The sequence below is a fragment of the Corvus brachyrhynchos genome, unplaced genomic scaffold (assembly GCF_000691975.1).
Source record: "Corvus brachyrhynchos isolate BGI_N302 unplaced genomic scaffold, ASM69197v1 scaffold227, whole genome shotgun sequence".
Taxonomy (NCBI): Eukaryota; Metazoa; Chordata; class Aves; order Passeriformes; family Corvidae; genus Corvus; species Corvus brachyrhynchos.
The window spans coordinates 433,320-444,723 of NW_008239290.1; the positions used below are offsets into that span (position 1 = coordinate 433,320).

The 11,404-nt window shown below is 36.9% G+C and overlaps 1 protein-coding gene across 2 annotated transcripts in view; it reads right to left on the reverse strand.

Moving 5' to 3' along the window:
• PEX2 (peroxisomal biogenesis factor 2) overlaps positions 1-11,398 on the reverse strand; it is a 21,939-nt gene extending 10,541 nt beyond the window's left edge. Inside the window, exon 1 of one of the 2 annotated variants that reach the window (XM_017740479.1) lies at positions 11,008-11,398. The gene's annotated coding sequence lies outside the window, so the exon portion shown is untranslated. Of the gene's footprint in view, positions 1-3,494; positions 3,577-11,007 lie in introns of those variants that run through there. The other variant, XM_017740480.1, reaches the window with a different exon arrangement.
• Between the last annotated feature and the right edge of the window lie 6 nt (positions 11,399-11,404).

The window sequence follows — 11,404 nt, forward strand, 5'->3', positions numbered from 1 at the left end:
TCCTCTTATTAAACTTGTTACTCTTATTTAGAAGATAAAAATATTGAGGTTTCTTACAAACAGGTCTCACCAAACCATACCGCTGTTTTACAGTCTCTCTTCTACACATCATTACATACAAATTAATTGCTAAACTATTTACTCCTGAACCTTTATTTGGAATCAAAACTGACAGCTTCAATAATTCTCTTAACAGAAGAATAAAGAGGCACAAAACCAGATACACACAAACCCATTTTGCTGGCTATTTCCACCCTCTGGGATATTAAATAAATAAATAAAATCAGTGGTGCCTAATTCCTCAATCATTCTAGGATGAATTTTATTAGGATTTGCCACTTGAGCACATCTATATTAAGATTCCTTAGGCTATTCTTTCTGTGCTTTGGTTCCACTCTTATTTCCTGTCTAAGATTAATTTTATGAAACTAGCAAGTCGCAATCTATCTCTTCTACAAAGTATGAAGGAAAGAATCAGTCTCTGAAAGTCTGTTACTTGTTCTCCTTTCTTATTTAATAACAGACGTGGATAATGGACTTATCCCTTTGTGCCTCCTCTTACTCAGATTTTTGGACCCTTTCATTGATTCTTGTGCTTTGTAAATTGAAACTTATTTTGTTCTTCAGAGTCATTGATTTTATTCTTACATTCCTATGCTATTCCTTTATATTAATTGCTAATCATGTTGTATTATTTCTCCCAGGACAACTCTTTTAATTTCCAGGCCATGGAAGAATTCCAGATATAAAGTCAATCTTTGAACATTCACGATTACTATTTTAGTTTATTACTATAAACTATCTCAACACAAAGAAACAAACAAGATATACATTAAAGGTAACAATTTTTCAGCCTTTTCAACAGACTAGATTCTGCCAAGTCCCAGCATTCAGATCAGTGGTCCAAGCACGGGGAAGCAGTATGTAGAGTGGGCATGCTAGAAATCATCTCCCCTCTGGAGATAACACTAACACACAGCTCCTTTTTCCTTCAGGAGCTACAATACATTTGCTATTGTGCATTCAGCATTGCCAAACTGAGCAGAAGAGCAAGCCATACCCTTGGTCTACTATCATAAAGTTAGGGTCTCAACAGATAGCAATGAAAACTACCTTTCCACCCATCACAAGAATGCTGAGATGTTTTTTAATGTGGGGTGTTTTTCTTTTTCTTTGTGAAAATGTATACCATTTAACTATTCTTTTTAGGTACTTTCAATAGCAGAGGATATTTTAGATGTCAATTTAAAATCAATAAAATTTAAAGATGAGAAATCAAATGATACATACTCAGTTAATTTTAAAACCTTCCTTTACACCAACTCTCATAACACAGAACAGGGACCCCAGCTGCTCAAAGCCTCATGTCCTACCATTAATTCTCATCTCTTTCTTGCTTATCAAGTGCAGAGAGAAAGTCTGATCAAAGTCTAATAGGGAGCCCCAACTGTGTTGTCTCTTAATCACTGTAAAATTAACTTATCACTATATCATTACCTCAAATAACTTTAAAAAAGATTGATTTTGTATTACTGTCTGGATTTCTACACAATTCGGACAAATACCTATCATTTTCTAAAGAATATAAATTGATTCTGTAACTGTTCGGAATAACTACTAACACTAATTGAAAAGTCAGTAACACACTGCAATCACAGAAACTATTATTTATTTCTTATATTCCTGGGAGAAAGGACTATTTCTCAAAATAGACAAATTCAAGGAAAACACTGAATGAGTGTGTAACAAATCAATCCCATATATAAAATTAAGAATTTAATTACGGAAGTTAAGTGAGCAACTAGCAAATAACCCCAGAATCCTAAATGCTACAGGTACATTTAAGGTCCAAAGACCACACTGAAGACAAAGACACATTGAAATCATAGGTTGCTTTTCCAATTTTAACTCAGTAAACTTATATTCCATAAAATGAGATACAAGAGATAAGCCACTGCTGAATGCCTGGAGACAGCAAGGAAACATAATGATAGCTCATTGATTTATCTTCCATAAACTACCTGCCAGAATCAAAATATTAGGGCTTCAAGTTACAAAATGAAAACCAGCTCAGAAGAGCCAGAATTGATACAACAGTAATGAAGAGCAGTAGGAAAGCGCTGCACTGTTAGAAGCTGTAAATCAGTCACTTCTGTCAGCATTTGATGGAAACTGAAAATCCCACATCAGTGTAACACATCCCCTCAGTGAACGCTAGCAACCAAGACTGTTGGTCACTGCTAAAGATACTCTGAATGCTAAAAGCTTCTACTGACTTTACACAAACATGTCATCAGTCAGCACTCTTAAAAGACTATCAGATCCAAACAACCAGATCTGATAAGTATCTCATAACTAATATTTAAAATACTACCTTTTAAAATTTGTGATGCTAAATTCAAGTCTATAAAACCTCAAAGTACATTTGTATTCCTTGTAGCATAGAAGCCAGAGACAGCATCATCTACCAACTTTTTTGATATGGCCCTAATTTTCATTTATTGGAATAAACAGGAAGATAAGCATGTAACAAGCTAATGTTCAATCACTATTATTTTTAATCCCATATCCTTTTTCTCTTCCTCCCCCATCTTATTTCCTCTTTTGTCATCCTGCTCCTTAGTACATCAAATTACAAATTCATCTCTAAAGGGACGTGTCAGTTCCACTTATAAATTCTCATTCTCTATTACACTAAATGAAATCTAGTTACTGTTCCTTTTAAAGAAATCAGTGATAAAACCCCAAAAGTGTAAAACACAAAGCTGTATTGTAACTTGAAGACTTCCAAAAAACATGGTTAAAAATTTCTTGATCAAGATGCTGAGCAAAATATGTGCCTAATACACAATATATTCTTTTTTCTTTGGAACTAGGTAATGGGAATTATTTGGAGAAGTGCCTTACCTTTACTGTCGATGAATTAAAATGGTGAAGAGAGATTTGGTTGAAGTAGTTGAACAGAGTGGCAATTGTGATGGTTAGCTGGGAAGAAACAGCCCCTTGCAACGAAGGGGCAACATCTCTGACTAAACCAGTATCAGGAGGTGTAAAAGCTAAGCAAAGTTAAGAATCCCTTGTGCTACAAATGTAGGTCTCGACTGCTGATGTGATCAACAGATGGTCATCACCGGGAGACTCTTGTATTTGAAGACATTTTGGGTATGATAAGGATATGAGGTTCTGGTAAAAGGATGCCTAAGTAATATTGCATCGCATAGTGTAGCAGTGAAAAGAATGCAAGGCTTAGTAAATGCGCCATTCTTTGTGTAAAGCAGGTGAAATATCACATGGTGGCATAGCTATGCAGCTCCATTTCAGAATTGTCCAATGACAGAACATGAATGCACAGTTCTGAGCACAGTGTGGGGCAGTTATAGCCATAACTCTTCCTTTGCTGGTTACTGTTGCTTTTCTGAAAACTTGGTCTTATACCTCATGACATATGTAACATCTGCATTTAATTGTTGTAAGGGCACTGTATCTCACATCACCTTATATGTCAAGCGCAGCGTCAATCCCAATTTTATGCATCTTTTCCATGCCCCTCCTTACCGTTCTTCCATTCAAAACTACCTAAAAAGCAAACAAAAAGTCATCTAACTTAAATTCTCATTTCACAGCTCTATGTCTCTGTTCTGCTCCTACCTGTCTGATCCATATGAATGGATCACCAGATAAGTATGGAGATGCCAGGATGAAGATTGAGAAGATACATACAAGGGATTCAGAAGCAACACCTGCTTTATATACAGATACAATTTACCACAGATGACAGAACCCTGCAATTTTGCATTAAACACCTTATGCTTATCATTTGTGAAACACAGTCACTGCCCAGATTTTATTCCAACTTTCTTCCTTTTTACATACATATGCATACCAACTGCACAGTCATGAATATTCAGCGATATGCAAGTGTAGCAATGCTGATCCAAGTACTGCACTGCAGGAACGTAAGGTCCTTTAACCTTTTATTAGAAATACTTATTAGATGAGAATGTTAAAATCTGTCCTAAATGCATAACTAAGTCATAATTAACCCCTGTCCACATCTGTACCAAAAGGAGGACTCTATGTAAAAACAATGTTGTTACAGACTGTATATATTTATGATTTGCTGCAGTCAATAAAGCCCTGCATCAATAAAAAAACAAGCCTGTTCACTCTACATTTTAAGTCTTGGCTTTGTATTATATGGCATAACTTATGAATGATCTAATTAAAATCAAGAATTCTCCACTGGTTTAAGGATAAAGATCAGTACTTTACTTGACATATATATCTCATTTTCCAGGCTTGTGTTCTATAAAAACCAAAGGTAATGTAACTTTTGACAGCTACAGTTGTTGTCTCCTATTTTCCTTCTACTGTGTATTCTGTCCTTATCTTACAGATTAGCACTAGGACTCATTTGAACTTCTGTTGAACTGTTTTTGCATGTTAAACTGGCAAAAACTCAACGTGCTGAATATGCAAGCAAAACACAACACTGCAAATACAAATAATGAGACTTTTAGCTGTCTTTAAAAAATTAAAAAGAAAATAATTATTTGTACAAGTCCACTGTAGGATCCACTCAGACTTGCAAGTGAGAGGCTACTCTGTTTAAATAAGTAATAGTATGCGATTCCTCCCTACTTTTAGCTTTCTTCGTATGACTGTACTTTGAAATGTTTGGCATAACAAAAATGACTAACAGAGGTGCTGGGAAGATTAGATGTGCTCAGTGTCCCCGGTCCTTGATTTTATTACTTGGTAATTATGGTAACTTTAAGTACACAAGGGAAGACTGATACACTTCCACCACACTTCTCCTCAATCCTATCATTTCATTAGCATTTTAGAATCCACTGAATGGTTGTATACATGTATTAAAAGTAACAGTTTAGAAGAGGGATAATAATTTCCTTGCTAGGTAGCCTGAGTTGTATGCTGTTACAGCTTCTGAAATCCCTCCGCAATTCCAGTGTGGATTTCCCTTTGTGATTTAGTTATGCCCCACAGTGTCATGGCATTATATTAATTTCCTTTTCAGGAAAGCTTTCCTCCTTACCAAATCCCTCCTGTGATATATTTTGTCTGCTTCTCTGCCTACAGAATTAATATTACTTTTGAATACTATTATTTTAATGTATTTTTTCAAGTTTTCTTAGAATTTAAATTTTGATTAACTCCTTTCTTTTCTAACTTCACTCACAATATTAGCAAAAACCAAGAGTGGAGATAAGGGGTGTCAGAAACAGGATTTTTAGGGACATTGTTCCCAGGCAGCTACTGATACAAACACAATAAATATTAGCAGCATTCAATTCAGCTTCCTCCTAAAGGCCAAAAACCTCCTCAAGTCCTCCCTTGCAGGAAAAGAAGGAAGTGCCCAGACCCAGTCAGAATCAACCTTGAATCTAGAGTTGCGTCACTGCTGTAATTCCTCTTTCTTCCTATATTGTGTATGTCCTCTTTTTCCTCTAACTCAAGGTTCTTTATTTCTCTTAATTTTCACCCTTACTCTGAAAAATTTGGATTTAGTTTTGAAATTTTTGAAAAGAGTCTGAAATAAACTGAAAATTCCAAAGTTCTTGAATTCCACCTCCAAACCAAAAAATCCCTACCCCCATCTCTGAGAGAGGCATGTTACAAACAGACAGCGTCCTTTCCTGAAGGTTTTTGTAAAGTTTAGATGCAAACTGATGATGCTTGTAGTTGTAAGTCAGCTGTATGGGTGCAGGAACAATTAGCTCTTGAAGAAGCTACAGAACAGTGAGCCTGCTACCTTGTCTGTGCATGTACCACACAATCTGACTAATGAGCCTGCATCTTTTTAGCACAACACATTGGCCATTTTTAATACATTTTTTTTATTTGCTGCTTTTAACTTTACAGGGAGTGCTGTACAGCAGCCGATGTTGAGAGCATGCTTGTTAGTTAAAATGAGGGGAACAGAAACGGTGTGACTCTCTTCAGTGGTCTATGTGAAAAAGTATGTATGTTAATAGGTGTCAAAAGGAAAAAAAGCCCAACCCTACCTCTAAAAAAAAAAAACCAGACCAAGAAAATCCAATAAAAACCTCAAAAATGCATAAGCAGCCTGCTTGAAAACATCATACTAAAGAAAACTTCTGCAGCCCAAGAGAGGTGACAAGTTGTAGGGGCTGTCCTCATTAACTGCAGCAGCAATACAGTGAGTGGGTCCATTTCCATTTTAAGTCATAAACAACATACTATCATTTGGGTTGAAAATTTAAATTCACTTTCTGGATGCTCTGAAACATTGCATGAATTCAGATGTTTTTCCTAAATAGTTAACATTTGGGAACCAGACCTTGCTACGGTGAAATTTACATTAGGGTATTCCAGTGAAAGACTGATTTTAATTGACAAAATTATCATCTTCTAACTGCACACACTGCATCATCCAGATCATTAATGGAGATGTTAAACAGGGCTGAACACAGCATTGACTCCTGGGGTACAACAGCAGTTACCAGCTTCCAACTAGACTTCACACCACTTATTGCCATTCCTTGTGGTCCATCTGCTCTGCATGTTTTATGCTGACCTCACTATTTGCTCACCCAGCCCATACTTCAGCAGCTTCTCTATGAGGATGTCACAGGGAGACACTGCTAAAAGCCTTACTGATACAAGTATCTACTGCCCTCCCTCCCCTTGTCTACCAAGCCAGTCATTTCATTGTAGAAAATTACCAGGTTGGTCAAGAATGGCTTCCCCTTGGTAAATATGCTGACTACTCCTGATCGCCTTCTTGAACGTGTCTCAGAAGGGTTTCCAGGCTTAGCTGCTCCATCACCTTCTGAGGGATCAAGGTAAAGCTGATCAGGCTGGAGTTCCCTGAGTACTTCTTCCTGCCCTTTTAAAAACAGAAGGAACATTGACATTCCTCCAGTCTACAGGCACTTCTCCCAGTTCCTCAGTCTCCCAGTCCTACGATTTTTGAGACTGTCCTCACAGTTATATCAGCCAGCTCCCTCAACACTCATCGGTGCATCCTAAGAGCTTTATCTACGTCCTATTTACTTAAGTATTCTCTGACCTAAACCTCTTCCACCAAGTGTACATCTTCCCTGCTCCAGGCTTTTCCCTGTGTTCCACAGTTCCTGAAGGTCTTTGCTAGCAGAGATTGAAGTAAAGGCGGCCTGCAGAACCTCAGCTTTTTCCACATTCCTTGTTCATTCAGCCATGAGACTACATTTTCCCTTGTAGTCCTCCTGCTACTGGTGTATTTACAGAAGCAGTTCTTGTTGCCTTTGACATTCCTCAGCAGATTCAACTCCAGGCAGAGTCTGATTTTCCTAATCACATCCATGCATGCTCAGACACCGTCTCTATACTGCTCCCAGGTTACCTGTTCCTGCTTCTGCACATTTACTTTTAATGTCTGAGTTTCATGATGAGCTAGTTCCCTGTTCATCAATGCACGGCTGCTGGCAGTTTAGCCTGACTTTGTAACTGTTGGGATGGACTGCTCTTGAGCCCCGAGGAGGTGATCCTTCAGTATCAACCAGCTTTGCTGTATTCTTCCAGGGCCTGACCCTGGGGGATTCTTCTAAGTAGATCCCTGAAGAGGCCAGAGCCTGTTTTCCTGAAATCCAGGGCAATGATCTTACTTTCCTATTCTTAAACCAGGCTCTCAGAGAAAGCCGGCACTAATATCACTCACTGACTGAATAAGAAATAGATTACATTTGTTTCTGTCAGAGACCATATAGCTTAGAGGAAACATTGCTAAACTGGCACAAACACAGTGAACTTCTTTATTGAAAAAGTTATTACCTAGAGAGTCTTTAAAAAGCCCTCTCTGCCCAAAAATCATTAAATATCTAAAAGGTTTAAGAAGTAAGATAACAAAAATGTAATATAACATAGCTTATTCTTCAGTTAGACTGATATTAATCCAGAATAAATTTATTGGTAATGTATGAAGAACATTTCTTATTAAATACAGTGTTATCTTTTAATTTAAAAGTTTATTCACATTTCTTCTTATTATGTTAATTATTATTATTGGACCACACCATGCTTACAAGCTAATTCAATGAAACTGTATTTATGTCTAAAGCTTACAAGTTAGTGTTAGCTGGACACAATTTATTTGTTTCTTTATATGTTCTTGATTTCTGTTTTCACTGAATAAATGCAGAAATTCCAAAAGCAACAAGAGTGCTGTGGAATTTTAAAAATTTTTGTAAGCGCAGGCCTTTTTAACCAATAAAGAAATAAAACACATGGGTAATAAGGTACTTAAACTGTAATCTCAAATTGTTGACTGATTTTTTCTATTGTTTAATTTACAACTAATTTTCATTCAAAAAGCTGTCTGACTCTTCTTCCCTTCTTTGTTCCTCCACCCCCTTCTCTCTGAACTTCATGGCTTTGAAACTACTTTCATATGTTTAAAATAGTAAGATAAGACATTCCCACTATCTCACATTTTGAACATGTAATTAAATATTTTGCGTTTTTTCCCTGAAAAACCATGTGCTTTATTACTACATCCAGATATATGTTAATAGAGGACTCAAATATCACTCCCTACACTTGGATGATTTATATATTGAAGAGTCATTTATTTTACACTATATTCTTGGTATTGATATTATGTAGCCATAAACCTGGTCCCTTCCTTCCCAAATATTCCCTAGGTAGCAGATTTTAGCCATTTTCAAGACTGTCACCTCAAAAGACTATAAAAGACTGTTAAACAGAGGACAAGATTAAATGTCTTTCTTGACTTATACCACAGCATTTGATATCAAAGAACAAAGGTGGTCCTTGGATTAGTAACAGTGTCAAAAACTATCAGAGTATAGAAATTACCTTTCCTACTCTAGTCTATGAAGGGTTCAATCAAATCTTTATATACTAATAATACCCATTTGAAAGTTTTAGTTTAATTTCATTTAGTCCATTACAGGAACATTTACTTCCTACATGTCCTGGATGACCTTAAGTATCAAAACCCTTCTGTGAGTCACTGAAGCTTCTAATGAAATTAAACCTACAGTTTTCACCTACAGACGGGTGAATAATAAAAGAATCTAACAGGAGACAAACAGAGCTGTCAAACACACAAAAAAAATCCCTCCCAAATCTAAACACCCTCCTTGCACAGAACTGATATTCCATATAGCTACCTAATCCCCAATACTCTACAAACATGAACTGAGGCATGCCATTCTAGTTACTTGGGAGCCCTTTAATAAGTGGGGAGATTCATAATGCATCTGAAGACCCATTACCTAAGGAACTAATTTTTAAAAAAAAACAAATTCAGGACATGATATCTTATATGTCTGTATAGTATAGTATGTACTACTACACTAAGAGTTCTAAGATTAGCTAAGAGATATGTAAGCATGAGCTGCTTCAAATACACATAAGTTCACTGCTACTACTTTACAGTTTTCAACATTTCTAACAAAAGTAAAAGATATTTTGACATTCATACACAGAGATATCTAATTTTAGTTATTTACTTAATTAAAACAACATTAATAGAAACTGATTTTTTTCATTTGCTGAAAAGGATGTTCTTGACAAATAAAAACTCACAAGCTTGAACAAAGGTAAGCCTAGGAGTTAAAAGGATGTAAAAATAGAGGCAAAATGCTAAGCAGACTTATTTCAGTTGCCTTGGCCCCATATTAATGCAATTTCACAATACTCTCTACTGAATAATAAACATCCTCAATTCCTACTTTAAAAACTGCAAATATATATACGTAACACTGGGGTTTTTGAAATATTGATATACACACAAACTCTCACTACATAAAGAGGCCCAAACACCCCACCTCTATCAGACTCTTCCCAAAAAATCCAGACTAGTAGGCAAGAAAAGGAGTGTAATGTAAGATCCTTGCAAAACCTTCACAGACAATAGCTTTAAACATATTCCACTTTCCAATCCACAGACTCTATCAAAAACTTTATGATATGGAGAACACTACAAGCATCATGGTAACTAAAAGCGTAAATCACAGAATCCCAGAATCATCAAGATTGGAAGAGACCTTTAAGATCATCAAATCCAACCATCGACACAGCACTAACTCCAAAAAAGTATTCTTACTAACATCTAATGCTAGAGGCACTAGCAACCAAAGTAGACATTCCAATACTGACATGATCATCTATTTCTGTACTAATTTCCAGAATTAAAATATAAGTGTCAAATCCCTCCAGTACTCTTGATTATGTGCCCTACTGGTTTATTCAATTACCACGAAAAATTAAAAAAAAAAAGCCCTTTTAATGAACTAATTTATACATCTTACAGATGTGAATTTAACCCCGTAGCAAGTAACAGAAATTGATGACTTCATGCAGTATAAACAAACATTAAAAAAAAAAAAACCAGACATGAATTTTTACTCCTCTTAATAGCTTATTTACTACTCTAATTAAGTGCCAGCAATGACACTTTCAGCTATTTTCCTACAAACCACATCATTAGATAAACCAGTCATGATGGACATCTAAGAATTGAAAAACAAGCTGCTGCTGAGGAAGAGCTGCAGCAGAAAAAGAATCTGTAGAAGAAAACACTGATAACACAGGTCTCCAAAAAGAATAAAAATAGCACTAGTCTTAAAAAGAAAACTTTATCAACAACTGTTTCTAAACTGTATGTCAATAAAAGCTCCAAAAAAGTCTGACAAGAATTCACTAACTTCCAATAAAATCAAATGGCAAAGTATTTTGGACTCAAATTTTAGTACAAACTTCATTATTTAGTACAAACTTTAGTCATACTTCATCTTGGACCTTACTGAACACATTCCTCACGTTTACAGGCAAAAGATCATATAAGAAACATACATTGGTTTTCAATAAGCACTATATCATAAGCAGAATTTGTCTCTCTGTCAAAACACACTGGCCATTCAGAATAAATCCACATTTGTTTTGTGGTAAACCAATGGTTTGTTACTTACAGGCTGCACAAAACTGGACTAACAGAAAGTGGAAAGGTGTCACCCTCACCTTTAGGTTTCTTTGCGACCTATAGTAGACAGTCAGAAGAAAGACCCTTGAAGATTTCACTCTCTCAACTGATACCAGAATTCTGATGATAATACTCCCCTGACAGGGTATTATGCCCTTTCCTCTCCGCAGAGGTCGTCACCAGGCTCTGTCCTCTCTTACCGCAGGCCTAGGCCTAGCTGGAAAGCTTCCCGTCTCTGCACGCTGCGGCACCAGGACGCTGAAAGCCAGCGGGACTCACGGAACGAGGGCGACCGGGGCGTGCAGGAGGCCAAACGCAAGTTTCTACAAGCAGAGCCTGCATGAGCTCCGGGGCCTGCCCCGGCCTGCCGGGCCGCGGGAGGTGCCTGGATGGGCTCTGCCGAACGCCATGGCCCCCGCAGCGGACCTCGCCACG